This window comes from Caretta caretta, chromosome 1 (assembly GCF_965140235.1).
Source record: "Caretta caretta isolate rCarCar2 chromosome 1, rCarCar1.hap1, whole genome shotgun sequence".
In the NCBI taxonomy this organism is placed as follows: Eukaryota; Metazoa; Chordata; order Testudines; family Cheloniidae; genus Caretta; species Caretta caretta.
The window spans coordinates 272,565,074-272,584,402 of record NC_134206.1 but is presented as its reverse complement, the minus strand read 5'-3'; the positions used below and the strand labels follow the sequence as shown (position 1 = coordinate 272,584,402).

Below are 19,329 nucleotides of genomic sequence, written 5' to 3'. Positions count from 1 at the left end.
CCAGGCACTCGTGCGAATCCAGGGTGCCGAGAAAGTCGGACACCTGCTGATAAAATTGTGGCCGCCTGGAGCTCATTTGCGGGGCATAGATGTTAACAAGATTAACCACGAGCCCCTCCATACGGACTCGAAGGTGCAGCACGTGGCCCGGCACGGCCTCATTGACCCCTAGCACCTCAGGCCGTAGGTTGGGGGAGAACAGGGTTGCCACTCCAGCCTGCCAGGTCGCGAAGTGGCTAAAGTATACCCCATCCCCCCACTCCAGCCGCCACCTGTCCTCGGCGGCCGGGTCCGTATGGGTCTCCTGCAGGAAAACTACAGAGTACCTCCCTTCCCGAAGGTAAGAGAGCACCTGGGACCTGCGGAGAGCCATCCTACAGCCCGTGGTATTCAGGGTCGCAATAATAAGAGGCGTCATGCGGAGGGCTGGGGGCCTTGTATTGGCGGGGGGGTTCAGGGCCCCCGGCGGGTTGCACAGCAACCCATGACCCATCCCGTGTGTGAGTAGATCGCGTCGGAAGCTGCGGGCTCGCTCGTAGGCCGCAGCACCGCGCCTTCCTTGCCCCCTGCCCTCCTTTATAAGGGCCCTTGTGGCCTGGAGGATTTGATCAAAGTCCCCCCATAGCTGAAGAGCCAGCTGTGCCCTATTGCGGGCGCCACGGGTGTGCTCTAGGAACTTCCGTAGCGCATGCCGCAGCTCATGGGGGGGTGGGGTTACAATTCCCGAGGTATTCCCTGATGGGCCTCTTAATACAGCCTCGTGGTCCGCTAAGGCAGGTAGACAGGGTGCGGACCACCGACGGGGCGTCTGACAGGCTGGGGTTATTAAATTCATTTCACGCCTTAGGGTGGAGGGGGATGACAGGGGGAAAATAGCCACTCCTAATGGGTCGTGGCTAGAAAGTGCAAAGACTGCTCCCTGGGGGGAATCTGCAAAAGGCGGAAAGGAAATAACCCCAGGGGCAGCATTAACATTGCAGGAGGAGGGACCTTGGGCAGGGGCAGGGGTGGGGGCAGGGGCAGGGGTAAGGCTCTGGGGTTCAGGAGGCAAGCAGCTAAAGGAAAGTGCCTCCTGAGCAGAGTCAAGAGTTAAGGGGTAAGGGAGGGGGCTCCCAATAATGCTAGGTGCTGGCTCCATGGTGGTCTTAGCGGCCATGGCATCAGGTGGTGGACCACCTTCTGCAGGGTGCTCACCCGGGAAGGCAATTAGGGGGAGGGAGCATGGGGAAAGGGAGGCTGGGGTAAGGCTGCCCAGCTCAAGGCCAGCCGGCAGCAGATCATCCCCTCCCTGGGTGACCGGGGTCAAATCTAGGGCCTCAATCTCCGCATACACGGGGGAGAGGCCAACTCCTGCCACCCCGGGGGCCTCTCCTCTAGGGCCCGCCTCAACGGTCGCCTCGGGGTCCGCGGGGGGTTCGGGTAGCATCCAGGCAGAAGGGGCGTCCTCAGAAGTCTCGGAGGGGAGGGTCTCCCGTGGAGGGGGGATTCTGCCCTCCAATGCCAGTCCGTCTTCCCCTCCCGACACCAGCGGATGGATCTCGCTCGCGGCCGTGGCAGGAGGCTCGATAGCAGTGCCTCCTTTCCTGGTCTTCCGGGGGGCTTCCGCGTCGGGTGGATGCAGAGGAGCTCGAGCCTTCCGCTTGCCTCGCTTCCCCTGGACTAGGGTCCAGCCCTCCATAGCGTCATCTGGGGGCTGGTTAGCAGGGGTCGTGTCGGGGGGCGGAGGTGATGGTTTAGGGGTTCGGGGAGGTAGCGGTGGGGCAACATGAGGGGCGGGGGCTTCTCCTTGGGGAGGGCCCTCTCCTATACCCGATAATATCCTTGCCACACCCTCCTCCATGGGCTCTGTTGGGTTGGTACTAGCAAGGGTGGAACTCCCTTGCTCGCCCGGGCGTTGTAGGGAAGGTATCTCTTGGGCCCGGACGGGAGCAGCGATGGGTCGAGTAGGAGGAGGGTTGGTTTCAGGTGCTGGGCAGCCAGGGGCGTCGGCAGCGACGGGGCCGATGTCCTGCTGGGTCTCGGGGGTTTCGGGTGCCCCTCCCCCCCGGGCCAAAGGGCAGTCTCTGCAGACATGCCCCGCTGAACGGCAGAGGTAGCACCGGGCCTCTCCGGTAGAATAAAAGACCCGATAGCGGGCTCCCTGGTAGGGGACTAGAAAGGACCCCTCAAGCGCCTCTTCATCACGCGCCCCTGCCGGTGGTAGAAGCTGCACTTGCCGGCGGAACGAAAAAATGTGACGGAGGGTGGGGTCCTTGCAGCCCAACGGGAGAGGGCTGATGACAGAGACAAGTTTCCCCAGGGTGGAAAGAGCGGGTAACAGGGCAGCATTGGGTAAGAAGGGAGGAACGGAGGTAAGGACGAGGCGAACGCCCAGGTCTTCTAACGGTTCTAGGGGGACAAACACCCCCCCCCCACCGTCAGGCCCCTCTCTACCGCCTCCTGGGCGGCATCCTCCAAGGCTAAGAAGAAAACAACCTTCCCATACATCTTGGAGGCCGCCACAATAGCTGTGGGTCCTACCACCTTCGCCAACGCCTGCACGTATGTCTCCACGTGGGGCGAGGCGGGCACCAGGAGGCAACGGACGCCGTGCTTCCTGGTCAAGGCGGGGAAAGGGCCTCGGCCGCTGGTGATGGTGGCGGAGGCGGGGGAGGGGCGAGATGACGAGGCGGCAGGCAGGGGGGAGCCCGCTGCCGCCCGGGCATACGTCCTGGGGGCCGGGGGAGGGGCAATCGCAGAGCTGGTGGAGGGAAACGCAGGGAGGGCTGCCACGGTTGATGACGAGGCCACAGCGGTGGGGGCAGCCCCTGCCATGGAGGGCTCAGTGGTTTTAGCGGGGCCCTTTCCTTTCCACCCGCCCTGGCCCTTCCGGCGAACCGGGGGGGGTTTCCTAGAATCTGGGTGGGCGGTGGGTGCAGCAGCAGCAGCAATCACCCTGGTGCCTCCTGCTACCGGTGCCCCAGCAGGGGGGGTGGCAAGTATCTTAACAATAGTGGTAGGGGGGGACCTTGGGGGTCGGGCAGGGGTGGTGGTGGGGAAGGGACAACTAATTTTGTTGAAGCAGTCTCGCCCCTCTCGTTCCCCGCCATTGTGAGCAGGGAGAGACAGGGAGACACCGGAAGGAGGAGGGGGGAGGGGAGAAAACGGAGTAGCCCCTCCTTCCGCTAGGCTGCGGGCAGGAAGGGGAGGAATGCCGAGGGGGGGGGACTGGGAGGAGGGGGGGGGAACAAAATCGGGGTCCAGTAATAGGGGCAAGTTGTGGGATAAGCAATCCGGGGGGGGGGGGGGTGCAGACCCACACACGTTTGTCCAAAGAGTCTCGGTTGGTCGGCTGTTATGTCCGGTCCGGAAGGCAAAGTTCAAAGCGAACAGCTGGATCCGAAGGGAGATGGCAGATTGCCAGCAGGGACAGACGGCGGGGGGGCCGTGACAGTTGTAATAACGATGGGGGGGTAGGGGCACCGTTGGATCGTGGGTGGGGGGTCTCCACGCCACACCCCCTGTGCCGCCACTAACGCAAATAATCACAGTCAAACTCCCCACCACGAGAGTATAATTCAGAAAATTACTCAGTCTTACGGCCCTCTTCACGATGATTTATATTATTTCTTCTGTCTGCTGAAATCTTCTTCTCCGGCTGTGTTGGCTGTGTTCCAAAGCTTCCAGCATGCTAAGAATGTTGTAAAGTCCGAGCTGCTGGCAAAACGGCTGGGTCTGGGGGTTTCCACTCCCCCCTCCGGACAGCAAATCGGCAATCTTCCCCCCCCTCCTCCGGGGGCTCAGCTGAGGCAAGTAGCTGCGCCCGAAAGCAGGCGTGGGGGGGGGGGCGGGTGCTGGCGAAGGACGTAGATGGGAAAAAAACACAAAAAATGAAAAGAAAAAACAAAAAAGCGTCTGGCCCGGTCGGGGGGGGACTAAGGCAGGTGCAAAAAGTAAGAAAAATCCGGGCCAGGGGGCTTTAGGAAAGAACAGAAAGCAGATAGCTGAGGAGCAAGCAAAAGACGTTCCGTTTCCCAACAGGGAAGGTTCCAGAACAATCAGGAACCTTCTGGAGGCAATTAAGACAGGGTGATTAGAACACCTGCAGCCAATCAAGAAGCTGCTAGAATCAATTAAGGCAGGCTAATCAGGGCACCTGGGTTTAAAAAGAAGCTCACTTCAGTTTGTGGTGCGTGTGAGGAGCTGGGAGCAAGAGGCACTAGGAGCTGAGAGTGAGAACGTGGACAGTTGGAGGACTGAGGTGTACAAGCATTATCAGACACCAGGAGGAAGGTCCTATGGTGAGGATAAAGAAGGTGTTAGGAGGAGGCCATGGAGAAGTAGCCCAGGGAGTTGTAGCTGTCACACAGTTGTTCCAGGAGGCACTCTAGACAGCTGCATTCCACAGGGCCCTGGGCTGGAACCCGGAGTAGAGGGCGGGCCCGGGTTCCCCCAAAATCCTCCCAACTCCTGGTCAGACACAGGAGGAGTCAACCTGGACTGTGAATTCAGAAAAACGGCCAAGCTGAGGGCTGCCGTGAAGCTCCAAGGCGAGCAAATCCGCCAATAAGCCCAAGACCCACCAAGGTAGAGCAGGAACTTTGTCACAGTATATAAATGGCAAAAACATGTTACGTCTGACATTGAAAGATTAGCCTTCTTGACCCCATGCCTGGGTTAGGATTAATTCATTGTTTTAATGATATCTCCTTTATGGAGATAAAAGCACTATTGACTGACTCAATTACAGCCACAATGACAGAAGCAAATCTCTCTTTCAATAGTTTTGGCTAGCACAAGGCTCCCATAGAGCAAATGCACCTGGTCTCCATACTGCCTGTGCCAAACTTACACTTGCAGTAGGGATAGAAAAAACATGTGCATCAAGCAGAGAAAACACAGCCCACAATATTCAAGCATGAGCAGAGTGGCGTTCTTCTTCGTTTTTCCCTTTTTCTTTGTCCTCTTAAGTTGAACGCTGAGGGCTGGATTATAGCAGTCAGGTCACAGGCTTGTGCAGGACACAGCACAGAGCAGCGTCATCCCAGAGGGAAGACCAGAGAGATTGTGCCTGAGGCAGGCAGTCTTTCCCCATGCTGCTCTTTGAAAGAAGGGTTCTACAATCTGGTTTATTCTTCCTAATGGATGAAGCAGTTGTTTGTCCCTGTGTGCTGGCCCCACTCCACAACCTATTACAGAGGTGGGTAGGACCCAGGGCCGGCTCTAGGTTTTTTGCCACCCCAAGCAAACAATTAGCTGCCCCAAGCTCTGAGAGCGCAACTGGCCAAGCCAAAAAAAAAAAAGGGGGTGGGGGGGTGGCCGGAATGCTGCCCCTGGAATTGTGCCGCCCTAAGCACCTGCTTGCTTTGCCTAGAGCTGGTCCTGGTGGGACCACGATCCCATCTTCTCCCTGTCCTCTTTTTTTGGCATATTTTTAAGCTTGTGAAGATTAGGTTTTTTTCAGTAAATGTCAGTGAACATTGACTGCTCTGTACACACACAACCAACAAAAATATCTCCCTCAAAAATAATCAAAATTTGCGGGCAGGCAAAGTAAGAACAAAGCTGGTTGGGAACTTGTTCAAGTTTGATTTAAGAATATTTACTTTGTATATTTTGACATGTGATGTTTTAAGTTTTAAAGATTTAATGTTTTGAATCAGAATGTCTACTATCATTAATAATTGTTGTCTGACCTCCCCACAACATCCCGCAACTGTGAAAATTCTAAATGATTAAAAAATTTAGAAGGTTTACAAATAAACAGTGATACTATTCTTCAAGATTATAAAAAAAAAAATTGAATTCTGCCAAATCTACGTATTCTGCATCCCTGCATGCTGAAACAAGGACCTTGGTATAGTGTTTTCCTATGATGGATTTCACTTTACAAGTAATCATCCTATTCTTTTTAACTCTTCAGTATCTGTAAGTGAGTGTCCTCACACATTGGGCTCTGAAAGGGATTTGTCAAAGCCCTCACTTTGAAATGAGCATCAAATTATTTACTTTGAGGACCAATGATGCAACACACAATGCACCACTCAACACATGTGACCCTTTCTCCCTGCAGAGAATCAGAGGAAGCCGGCAGGAGAATATAATTATCTCTTCTTGTTAGATACCATATAGGTTTCAAATGGTAACTGTAAATGGGGAATCATCATCTAGCGGGTGTGTTTTTAATGGCTTCCCTAGGGATCAGTTCTTGGCTGTACACTATGTGACAAGGAAGAAAACATAATATCATCACTGATAAAGTTTGCAGACGACACAAAGACTGGGGGAGTGGTAAATGATGAAGAGGACAGGTCACTGGTACAGAGAGACTGGATTGCTCAGTAAACTGGACACAAGGAAACAATATGAATTTTAATATGGCCAAATGTAAGGTCATACATCTAGGAACAAAGTATGCAGGCTATATATACAGGATTGGGGATTTTATCCTGGGAAGCAGTAACTCTGAAAAAGTTTTGAGGGTCATGGTGGATAATCAGCTGAATATGAGCTCCCCGGGTGGTGCTGTAGCCAAAAGATCTAATGTGATCCGTGGATGCATAAACAGAGAAATATTGAGTAGGAGTAAAGAGATTATCTTACCTCTTTATTTGGCACTGGTGTGACCACTGCTGGAACACTACATCCATTCTGGCATCCACAATTCAAGAAGAATGTTGATAAATTGGAGAGGGTTCACAGACGCGTCAAGAGAATGATTAAAGGATTGGAAAACATGCCTTATAGCAATTGACTCAAGGAGCTCAGTCTATATAGCTTAACAAAGAGAAGGTTTAGGGGTGACTTGACCACAGTCTATAAGTACCTACATGGGGAACAAATATTTGATAATGGGCTCTCCAGTCTAGCAGATATGACACGATCCTATGGCTGGAAGCGGATGTACAATTTAATTCCAGTGTGACATTAACACTGAGAGTAATTAACCACTGGAATACTTTACCAGGGGTTGTGGTGAATTCTCCATCGCTGCCAATTTTAAATTCAAGATTTAATGTTTTTCAAAAACAGAGGCTCGAGTTCAAATGGAGAAGTTCTATGACCTGTGTTATGCAGGAGGTCAGACTAATTGATCAAATCAGTCCCAGCTGGCCTTTATTAATCTGCATACAGGCCAGAGATGATGACTAGTAAATTTGATACCACATGTAGAACTAGGATTTTAGCTACTGAAGTTCAGAAATTCTCCTGGCACTTTTTGCAAGAGCTGTGACGTTAACCCCAATGTGCACACCAAGTTCAGTTTGGGTAGTTACATTCTAAATATCAGAAGTTCCCCTACTTCAATTGCACATGGTAGTATTCTCCACTTTCCATCCAAATGTATTATACAGTATTGCTGTAAGCTCTTACAGGTATGTCTACACTGCATTGTAAACCTTGGTCTGTGGGACCCGGGCTTGTAGACTCTGTTTCAAAGTGCACGCTTGAGCCTCCAGACTGCATTGTAAACCTGGGTTTACAATTGCTGGACTTAGATCTCACAATCACGCTAAGGCATACATAGTGAACTACACAGACATTCTGACTTGGGTCTGTGGCTTGAGCGGTGTTGACACTGCAAAATGACAGGGCTTGGACTTGAGTTGCAGAGGGACTCAGCTCTGACCCCCAAGCCCAGCAGGGTTCTAGGGCCTGAGTCAAACTGATTTGTGTGTAGACAAAAGGTGAGCTTCAGCTCAAACCTGAGTCAGATCCTGGCCATCATGTGCAGTGTAGACATACCTTTAGACAGTTGCCACGTTTTGCTGCAGAAGGTAACTGTAGATCTTTGATGGGCAAAGTGATAAGACTATATTGTGAACATATATGCCCTGATGCTGTGTGGTGCTGCTGAGTTTTATCAGCACCCCTCAGTTTCCCAGAATGGGACATATTATGATAAGTCATTTTCTAAAGGTGAAAATTATCTGATTCTTATGGAGAGTGGGAAGTGAAAGGGGGAAAATTCCAGCTTTGAAAGCTTTCTATTACTCATCCATATCTCTGAGCAGTTAACAAAGTCTCCGTTCAAACTTCACATGGGAGGGGAATTCCCTAGGAAACAAAAAGAGGAAGTTGACATTTAGTTTGGCCTGTACCCTCACAAGAAAAGGTTAGGGTTAGAGACCAATAACAAGTAGTGAAGACTGCAGAGGTCAGCTGTAAGACTTGTAACTATGCACAAGATCTCTCATCTTCCAACAGCTTCTGGACATTTATTTTTAAACTTCTGTAACATCTCCTTTATTTTATTTCTAATCTAGTTAATTCTCTTCAGTAGCCTTTGCTCTACAGAACACTAGCAAGAGCAGTAACCTTCCAGCAAACGTTAGTCACTGGCAAAGATTCTCTAGGTTAAAATCAATGAAAAGAGAGGAGAGAGAGAATCAAATATGGGTCTTATGGGACATTAACTATGTTTGTTAAGGGTTTTCCATTACTGCTCGGTGTCTATTATAAACGGATGGTATTGCAATATAGCCCCCATGAAATCTATAGCTATCAATAATTCAATCTTGAGAGCTTTATAGGCAATGGGATCCTATCCTGGAGTTGTGTTATTAGTTTAGATGAAGATGTTAAAAGAAAACAAGAAGGGAGGGGGAAAAATGGATTAGCCTTGATTGTCTATATTAGCCATATTTCTGAATTCTGCCAGCAGGGTAAAGGGCTGTAGTGCAAATACTTTTAGCTAAAGGAACTGATCGCCAAAAGCAGATCAGCCTAACGGGAGACAAAAAGGCATCTGTATAAAGTATGCTCTGTGATGTCAGCCATGTCCAAGTATAAAGAAGGTGAGCTTCATCGCCTTCTTGAACTAACTTGCTCTAGTTGTGTAAAAGTCTTACCCAGATGGATTCAAATTGTCCAGATTAAAAGGCAGTATTTGGGTTAAAACCCTGTGAAATCCCAGAGAGTGTAGAGCATAAAAGAAAGAGAATGATTGTACAAATACACCTTGCAGCTATTTGTGAATTATTCTGTTTGTTATAGCTTGAAAACCCAGTTTTTCCTAGGGCCCACTTGCCAGATCACAAGTTAAGGATTAGGAGAATTCTATTTTATTAATTCTAACCACTAGCTTTGCCTCAGTCTTTATAACATTGAGAAACTTGCCAACAATGAATAAGATGTTTTGAGAATACAAGAAAATCCAAAGATAGTTATTTGCTCTCTGTGTTTATAACTGGATTAAATGTTCAGCTCATAAAGGCTGGAGCAAGAATGGGTACTTGAGGAATAAGGAAGTAAAAGAATTAACAAACAACATGATTGAAATCGAGTTGAAGTAATTGGCATTAGTGAAGTAAATGTATCTCATTTATCATGGAACTGTAGACTTCCAAACCTGACCTGATGATAAACCGTACTTATCCCAGTTCATTGGCATAGCATCTGCTAGATAGACTGCATGTGGATGAGCCACACTTTAGAAGCACGTCACTGCGCTGCTTAGCAGTGTACAATCAAGTATTGCACCAAATATATCCTCACAACGAGATACACCACTTAACTTAATGGAAAGATAAAGGTTTGCTTGCATGACTGAACTTTCATTCTATCTGGATAAAGAGCCTGCGGAGTGTGAAATGACTCGTGTTTAGCTTCTTTCTATGAAGATCATAGAATTTACTGGAAAGGTAGTAGCACTTTGGCCAATATACTGGGTTGAAGGAATCAGTCAGTTGTTTTCTATTACATAAAGAAAGAGTCAATATGTAAGGGGGGAAAGGGTAATTGTTCATACAATAGAATGTTCTGCTTCCAGTCAAAAATATTGGCTTCTTTCTGTATTAGCTAGCAGAGGGCTATACTTAACTTTTAAGGCTATTAGTTGCTAAGGAACAAGTGACAGAGACTAACAATAATATATCTCTGAATAATAAAATAATAAATAATAATAGATTCTTTTGTGTACTATGCTAACCTGGTGGCTGAACTTTGTGACTTTGTCCTTACTCATAACTATTTTACATTTGGGGACAATGTATACCTTCAGATCAGCAGCACTGCTATGGGTACCCACATGGCCCCACAGTATGCCAACATTTTTATGGCTGATTTAGAACAACGCTTCCTCAGCTCTCGTCCCCTAACGCCCCTACTCTACTTGCGCTATATTGATGACATCTTCATCATCTAGTCCCATGGAAAAGAAGCCCTTGAGGAATTCCACCATGATTTCAACAATTTCCATCTCGCCATCAACCTCAGCCTGGTCCAGTCCACACAAGAGATCCACTTTCTGGACACTACAGCGCTAATAAACGATGGTCACATAAACACCACCCTATACCGGAAACCCACTGACCGCTATTCCTACCTACATGCCTCCAGCTTTCACCCTGACCACACCACACGATCCATTGTCTACAGCCAAGCTCTGCGATACAACCGCATTTGCTCCAACCCCTCAGACAGAGACAGACACCTACAAGATCTCTATCAAGCATTCTTACAACTACAATACCCACCTGCGGAAGTGAAGAAACAGATTGATAGAGCCAGAAGAGTTCCCAGAAGTCACCTACTACAGGACAGGCCTAACAAAGAAAATAACAGAACGCCACTAGCCGTCACCTTCAGCCCCCAACTAAAACCCCTCCGACGCATTATTAAGGATCTACAACCTATCCTGAAGGATGACCCAACCCTCTCACAAATCTTGGGAGACAGGCCAGTCCTTGCCTACAGACAGCCCCCCAACCTGAAGCAAATACTCACCAGCAACCACATACCACACAACAGAACCACTAACCCAGGAACCTATCCTTGCAACAAAGCCCGTTGCCAACTGTGCCCACATATGTATTCAGGGGACACAGGACCTAATAACATGAGCCACACTATCAGAGGCTCGTTCACCTGCACATCCACCAATGTGATATATATCATCATGTGCCAGCAATGCCCCTCTGCCATGTACATTGGTCAAACTGGACAGTCTCTACGTAAAAGAGTAAATGGACACAAATCAGATGTCAAGAATTATAACATTCATAAACCAGTCGGAGAACACTTCAATCTCTCTGGTCACACGATTACAGACACGAAAGTCGCTATTTTACAACAAAAAAACTTCAAATCCAGACTCCAGCGAGAAACTGCTGAATTGGAATTCATTTGCAAATTGGATACAGTTAACTTAGGCTTGAATAGAGACTGGGAGTGGCTTAGTCATTATGCAAGGTAGCCTATTTCCCCTTGTTTTTTCCTACACCCCCCCCCAGACGTTCTTATTAAACCCTGGATTTGTGCTGGAAATGGACCACCTTGATTATCATACACAATGTAAGAAGAGTGATCACATTAGATAAGCTATTACCAGCATGAGAGTGGGGTGGGAGGAGGTATTTTTTCATGCTTTGTGTGTATATAATAAGATCTTCTACACTTTCCACAGTATGCATCTGATGAAGTGAGCTGTAGCTCACGAAAGCTTATGCTCAAATATATTGGTTAGTCTCTAAGGTGCCACAACTATTCCTTTTCTTCTTCCGTTTGTGTCCATTCCAGGAGAAAAACTAGGGGAAAACAACCATTTTGCCCATTGCCATTTCTCAGGGGTTTTCCATTAGCAGGCAAGCAAATATGCATCTAAGTTTTGCAACACATGCTTCAAAATTGCCATGTAAGATCACAAAGAAATAACACCAAAGTGAGGTGGTTAATTGGAAAAGTTAGATACAGGTTAGCAGTTCTATTTTTATGCTTACTCAGTGGGAGGGAAAGTTGATTGTCAAATTACCAAATAATTGAGTTTCACGACAAAAACTTTTGCAACAACAACAAAAAGTTTCATCCAGTTCTTACTCCCAAGTGTCTGATCACACTGACGGGGGTTACAGCCATACTGCTGTAGATTTCACTAAGTAGATTCAGGCTTGATGTATTTTGTAAATCTTGTAATCTGAGTTTCCAGGATTCTCAGCTGAGTGCCCTGCTCTTCACCTTACTCATTCTGATGAAAATGAGAATCAGGTTACCATAGAAAAGGAAGTAAAAGAAATAGGAAAATAATATGAAGTGATGAGATTGAGCCATCCTCAGTGGCAAAAATTCATTCAAGAGTAATTTCTCTTGCAACAACATGTAGTCCTTGATCCCCAGAATTATGCCTGATATGCAGGCCTCAGCCTGACAGTGGATTGTTACAATAAAGAACTGCTCAACAAATAACACATTAGAAATCTGTCAAAAGATTATTAATAGAACTCAGGAGTTCTGTTTGCCAACTTTCCAGAGTACATATTTCCACTGATTTAATTTGCTTTAATGGAGCACAATGCAGTGTCATTTACCCAATAACTACTGAGAAATTCAAGTAACAATTAGGGATATCCAAAGTGTTTTGCCTAAAGTAAGAAAACAGGATCTTTACACAATCCTTGAATCTAATATGAAACTTGGAGATTTCTTTAAAAGAGAAAAAGAAAGAGAACACACTTCTGCTTTTCATCAATATCATCATGTGATGCTTCCTCACTACTACCTGCCCTTAGCATAAGGAACTCTTGTCTGTGCCTGCCATGGTTCAGTTCCCCAACTCCACCGGTCACAGGCAACACAAGCACTCTCCTCTAGGCCTTGCTGGCCCTGCTGTCACTCTACAGATTAGCAATTGGCACACCCCAGCCCACAAGCCCTCCAAGCATCTCCCTGGAGCGTCCAGCCCCTGGCCCACTCTCCTGCTGGTAATAGCAAATGGTTACATATAAGATAAAATCATAACATGCTTTCTACAACCTAGACTTAATTAACAGGATATTCTCATGTCCAATAAAGGACTGATAACTCAGAATCTGTGTAGTGCTTTACAGACAAGCTAGCTTTGACCCTCCTTTCATGATGCAGACATGCAGTCAGTTTGCCTCCTGGGTGAAGGATTCAGTGTGTCCCTTTGCACTCCAAGATATACCAGACCAATTCTGTGCGTTTATTCCGAAACAGAAAATCCCCCTGCTGTTTGTTTCTTCCTGTAGATTTCCTCTCTTGTAGATTTCACAGTCTCTCAACTGGCACCTAACTCAATATGCATCTAGGCATGTAATCTACCAGACACAGATGGCCAGACAGGGAGATACGTGTCAGTTACCTCCTGCCTGAAAGGAACCTCTCCAAGATAAAGGCATGTCACCAAGAGATGTAGATACATAACTACTTAAATATTATCCCTACATACGTTTCACAGTGATTATAATGACCAATGGGCTATGGCTCTTGGTACAGACCTCACATGCCACCCTTTAGTGAACTATTATGCAGATGTCTGAACCAGGAGATGTCTGCCAGTTGGCACCAAGGGGTCCCTGGGTCACATAGAACTAGAAAGGTTGTTCTTGCAGACTTGCTGTCTTGCTGTCTTCCTGAACTAGGAATTAATGGCAGTATCAGGAAAGAACATGTTCTCATATTGCCTGCTTCACCTCTCTTTTTTAATCCCCCTCCGCCCCCCCCCCCCCCGTTTTCACACAGCAGGAAAGAGGTAGAAAGTCAAGAAGTGCTTTTCCTCTACATGCTTGCTAATGCAAGATTATTCCCCACAGCGCATTAGCTAGTGTTTTGTCAAGTTATCAAAGCCTCACATCACTAGTTGTTGGAGTGTTCCTGCCTCCTGCTTCTGTGGTCAAGGTTCCTCAGTCTTTAAGGCAGGGGCCATAGGGGAACCCAGGCCCTCCCCTTCACCAGGTCCCAGCCCAAGGCTCTGTGTAAGTCAACCCCTGAGTAGGGGAGTCTGTGTCCACTGCCCCGGGCTACTTCCAACTATTGCCCTTTCAGTTTGGGGCATGGCCCCAAAAGTCCAAGTTCCTGTGGTGACTTGTCTCTAGTAGTGCTCCCTAGTGGACCCTAGGTGGCATCCTGCTGCAGTCCCAGGTTCCTCCACATGTAGCAACCATAAATTTGGCAGGGTCAAGACCCCGACAAGGTCTCCAAGCTTCAGTCACCTGGGTTCCTCTTAGGCCGGGTGCTCCTGTCAGCTATTATAGAAAAAGCGTGCTACACTAGAAAGTATTTTTGACGAGAAGCAGAGCCCTCTATTGTATGAGCAATTTCTCTTTCTCCCTTACATACTGTCTCTTTTGGCCAGGAAGATGGGGCTTACTTCCTGGTGGCTGCCTCGACTGGCAGGCTAGCGATCAGCTAGCTCTTGCCTTTTCACCAGTCAGCCCCAAACTGAGGCAGGCTCCCTCCTTTTCTCTCCCCTCCAGGCCTGGCATTGGCTGCAGGTACAACAGGACAGGGCTAGCTGGCCCAAAGGCTCTCTCTAACCCCTTCTGTGCTGGTGGACAGTTTCTCTGCTTCACCACACTTTCTCAGGAAGACTCGTACACAACCTCATGCATCACAGCATTGGGAAGGGTTTCAGCCAAAATTGTCCCTATAAATTTGCCTCCTTCCTCTCAGACAGTCCTGCATACGACATCCTAACGCACTACTGTCCACCTTTGGAGTTTAACACCCTTCAGTTATTTGTAGACTATTGTCAGAGGGGAAGTTGTTCTAGAGGTATTAATGGGTAACACTTGCATCAAATGGTTTACCCTGATTTTGCCATAAGTTCCAGATACAATATTTACCATATATAGCACAGGCTTGTGCCAATTGGGGTTTGTACAGGTTTGAAGATAAAAGGATTGAATGTTTCTGAGGAGGAAGATATGGATAAACAGAGGTTGTGGATGCCTGGGGTTGTCAAGTACTACATTCAGGATGGTCATTAAAATGATAGCTGTTCGACACACAAACCAGAATTTCAAATATAACCTCTGGGATGTGCCTTTTTATGCATATTTGAAGATTGAGGATGTGTGTATTTTTACATGCATTTCTCTGTTTCTCTTTTGCTAAATATATATTTCCAGACAAAAACAGAGTTAAGGTTGAGAGTCCATAACAGTAATTTTAGGGTAAACTACATCACAGATGTTGTAATTATCTCCCAAACAAGTATTATAAACCTAGGAAATTCAGAACGAAGGCGTAACTTAAAAGAAATCCACACATGGTAAGGTATGGAGATAACTGAAGACACCCAAACCACTCTGTTATAACATGAGGGATTTTTGTAAATTTTATGAGTGTCTTTTAGAATCAATTTAGACTAATCTAGGGCCACACACACTAAAGTGTCACTCATAATTATTAATAAAACAATAGCTAGCTCTTATATAGCACTTTTTCTCCTTAGAGAGCAGTGATTTACAAAAGGAAGTCAGGATGTTATCCCCATTTTACATATGGGGAAATGGAGGCACAGCGTGGTAAAGTGACTTACCCAAGGTCAGCAGGCCAGTGGCAGAGCCAGGAACAGAACCCAGAGTTTCAGCCCAGTACTCTACCCACTAGGCTATATGATAGTAGAAACATTTCAATGTTTATTATAATGAAATATTTTCATATGATTGAAACAAAATATTTTGAAATAATGATTACCTTTTCATCCCAAATTGAGATGAAACCAAACCTCAGATTTTCCCATGGGAAGAAAATTCCAATTTTCAGCCAGCTGAATGGTGTCACCACAGGGCAGAGTTAAGGTTGCTCAGGTGCCCTAGAGTGCATTTCCATAGTTTCACCTATTTGGATTTCTTTCCAATCTGAAATTAATTCTAAATTTTCTCGGTTTATGATGATTGGTTTAGGGATAATTATAATATCCCTGCAGTGCAGTTTACTACAGCTGTGCAGAGAAAAGTAATTCTGTTTCACAGAAGATTCTGATATTTGAAAATTTGGTTTCATTCCAGTTTGGGAACCCCCGCAAAAAAATTTCAAAATGCTCCACAAGACAGAATTGAGATGTGACCCAGGCTCCCCAGCAACCTGCCAGGTGGGCTGCCAAAGAACGAGGCAGACAAGCTGGCAGGAAACCAAGCAAGTTTCCTATGAAAATCTGTCTGGCGGGCAGAATACTGACGGAATCCTGCCTGGTTTCCAGAGGAAATTCTTAAAAATTGTGCCAGCTCTGCAAAACATTTCAAGTCAATTTCAACATTTGTCAATTTCTGATGAAAGATGTTTCTTCTCTAGTTTGCCCTAAAGTGTTGACACATTCTATGTTCCTTACCTCCAACGTATTGCAGTTTTTGTCTGGCACCTCATATGTTGAAGCTTTTGTGCAACTGGAGAAGAAATATATTCCTTCCCCTGGGTTCTTTGCTTTCTGGTAACTGTTTATTGTTGCAAATGATTATGAACCTTCTTTCAGAGTTCAGTTACTGCAATTCTAGACATTGCAGTATTTATAAGATAAGATTCAGTTCTGCTTAACTAGGATCACAACCTGAGTGGTTAACGTTTGACAAGGAAGTCACTCTTTCCTCCTCCTCAGACACTACATATTAACTGATTCCTTGAGATCAACAAGGGCTCCCCCTTAAGTCAGGTTCCAGGTTCATTTAAGCAAATAAGTTAAATACTATAGTTCCTGTAAGAGTAACATATTTCCATTACTTTACTACACAGTGTGTTGGAGGAGAGGAAAATCCCCTTATTTCCACTGCTCTGATGTGTATGATAGAAAACTCCCAGTGATGACTCATGTTGTAGTACAACAAGCCTGTGCATGTGATGACTGACTTTCACGGATTGGGAAAGTAAGGGGCTTTCCACAGAACACTGCTGCATTCTTGGTGCTTTGCAGGGAGATTAGCTATTGTGTCTGTTAATTGGTTTGTGTGAAATCTTGGGCAGCAGAGGGACCCCAGAAAGCACATAATGCAGCAGAAACATTGTATGGAATGGATGTACATGGTGAACTGAGCAGCTGAGCTTGAATGAATAGGGAAAGTTGTTGGTAAACTGGAGGAGTGGCAGGGTTGTAAGCCAGGGAGTTTATGAACTGCAGGAATACACACTGGGTCACTGGAACTATTGCAGGCCATAAGCTGTACTCTGTTGCAGCTACATGCTTCTTGTCTTGCAGGATTCGCTCTAGCGTAAACATCTGTGTTGGTTCTGATACACAGCCAATTTCACTGGAGCGAATGTAAAATTCCTTGCTCTTATAAAATACACAGTAATACTTTACACTATGAGCCCCAAGCACACTAGCTGTCAATAATGGTATTGCAGGGTTTGGGGATATTTTTCTAGTGTCATGCCAGAATATTCTTTTAACATAGTACATCTAGGGAGAAGGGAAAGAATACAGCTTGGAGGAACTGAAACCTTCTGTGGGTTCCACAAGTGAGCTTTTGAAGCCCTGCTATTTAGCATGCTACATGAAAAAGTCTGCTTTTGATATTTACAGCATTGTAGGCCTAGTGTGTCTCCTCTGAAGTACTACTGGAGCAGGACTGGGCCCTGTGAACATATGGTACAGCTCAATGTTATTCGTTGTTTAAATAACGTCATTTGAAATTTGTCACTGTTGCGTGACTTCCTGCGGTCCCTGACAGTTTTGCATTCAGAGAAACAGTAAGAACTTGCCCTTTGCAAAGGGCACCATGCCCTTAAATCCCACTAGCAAAAGCCAGTATGTTGTCATATGGTTTGGGTTGGGGTTTTTCCCCTGATAATGGGACAGATACGCCTTTGAAGAGCTGGATGATAGTGAAGCCATGTATCATACCTCCAGACTATCAGAAAAGTAGGACATAAAGTGGAATTTCAAAATCCATCACGAGAGGAGAGGAAGAGTCTGGCAGTAAACCTTGTTATGGTGACTTTTCCTCTTCTTCAGACTTGGCTTTAATCACTGCTGTGGGCACACTTCACTGCAGAGTTAGCACAAGTTCTCTACACTTGAGTTAACCTAACTCAGTGAGAGTGGCTATACAGTGAAACACTCCAGCTGCACAGAGTGGTCATGTTAACAGATGATGAGTTGTGCTATTTCCCCTCACACAACACAAACACACTCTCCCCGCACCGTGGGCCACCCAACTCCTGCTAAGAGCACTGCCGCTTAGGTTAAGGGGTCGTGTGTGTGGATGCGGCTCAAGTTAGGAGCAATGCAAATCAAGGGCCAGTCTACACTAGAAGTGCTACATTCTGAAAACACTAAGTTACACATTTTCAAAAGTGGCTTTAATTTTGAGTGCTTCAATTTTTGATGCCTAAAGTATCTCAAATTGGGCAATCAAAAAAATCAGAATTAAAGGGACGTCATCAATTCAAAATTTGGTTAAATAAAAAAAAAATTAAGCAATTTCAGGCACTAAACCTGCCCCTAAGTTCCCCTGTTACTTTGTGTGTGTGCATGCACGTGCATTTTTACACTCACATTTTAAAGAATGTTTCTCCCCTCCCTGTGGCTGTGTGAAAGACCCACACAAAGAAAGGGGAAATTGACCAACCACACAAGGCAGATAATCACTTTTCCTATCAGCACAGTGCTGTCAAACGCACAAAGCAAAAACACAAACTACAGGGGGGGAAAAAAAATTTCCCTCTGCAATTTTTTTTTTCTAGCTACAATCATCGTAAGTCTTACCTGTAACAAAGGCAGCTAAAACATTTACAGACAGAAGGGATTATATTTAAGTTAACACTATCCCCTTAAAGGTCACTTTACCTTAATGACTTACTCAAGGTCACTCAATGACTCAGTGTCAGAGTTAGGGTTGGAACCCCAGACCTCCTGAACCCCACTCCTATGCCCTGTCTCCACACACAGCTAGGACGCATCACCCTTGGATAGCACACTGAAAAATTGATATCTACAAGTGAGAGAAATGCTCTTTTTGGAATCAGTGACCTGGTTTGCATACTCCTTTCTGCTCTGTTCAGAGCAAAAGCATTATCATGAATATGAAATTATGGAAAGGTAATAGTTTTGTAAGAAAACAGACCAGTACATGGAAAACACTTCACACTTTATTTTTGCTGTATTTGTTCAGACATATTTCTGTGTAGAATTTGCATACTGTCTTTTTGACTAAATATTGCCACAGTTTATAAAGACATCCTGAAGGCAGCATCACATTATTTATCCAGAGCTGGTAGCAATGTCTATAGTTAAGGTTTCCAAACACTCTCCATTATAAGACAGTTTTCAGCTGCTTAAAACTTCACTAAACTTCAACTGTCTGGACTGAAATGTCCCAAGCTGACTTGTCTACCTCAGATTGACATTTTCTGAAACATCTCTTTCTGAGAAATGTCTAAACAGTTTTTGCTGAAGTTAGGAAAAACATTTTGCCCTTGTTAAATTCTTACAGATGTTTCATTAAGAAGCTGTCATCCCTCTATCCTTTCAAGTAGGGATGTTGCCACAGTATCAGGGACATGCCTTTTCCCCTCCCTGTGAAGAGTCTATCCAAACTGGGCTACACAGCTAATCGGGACTTTGCCTGTGATGGCTTCTTCTACAGTCAGCATCCACTGTGGCGCCAGGCACTG

The 19,329-nt window shown here is 46.2% G+C and overlaps 1 long non-coding RNA gene across 1 annotated transcript in view; it reads right to left on the bottom strand.

Annotated features, from left to right (window-relative positions):
• LOC142070759 (uncharacterized) overlaps positions 1-16,169 on the bottom strand; it is a 58,225-nt gene extending 42,056 nt beyond the window's left edge. The window contains exon 1 of the long non-coding RNA XR_012666709.1: positions 16,052-16,169. This is a non-coding gene — a long non-coding RNA (uncharacterized LOC142070759). The remainder of the gene's footprint in view (positions 1-16,051) is intronic.
• Between the last annotated feature and the right edge of the window lie 3,160 nt (positions 16,170-19,329).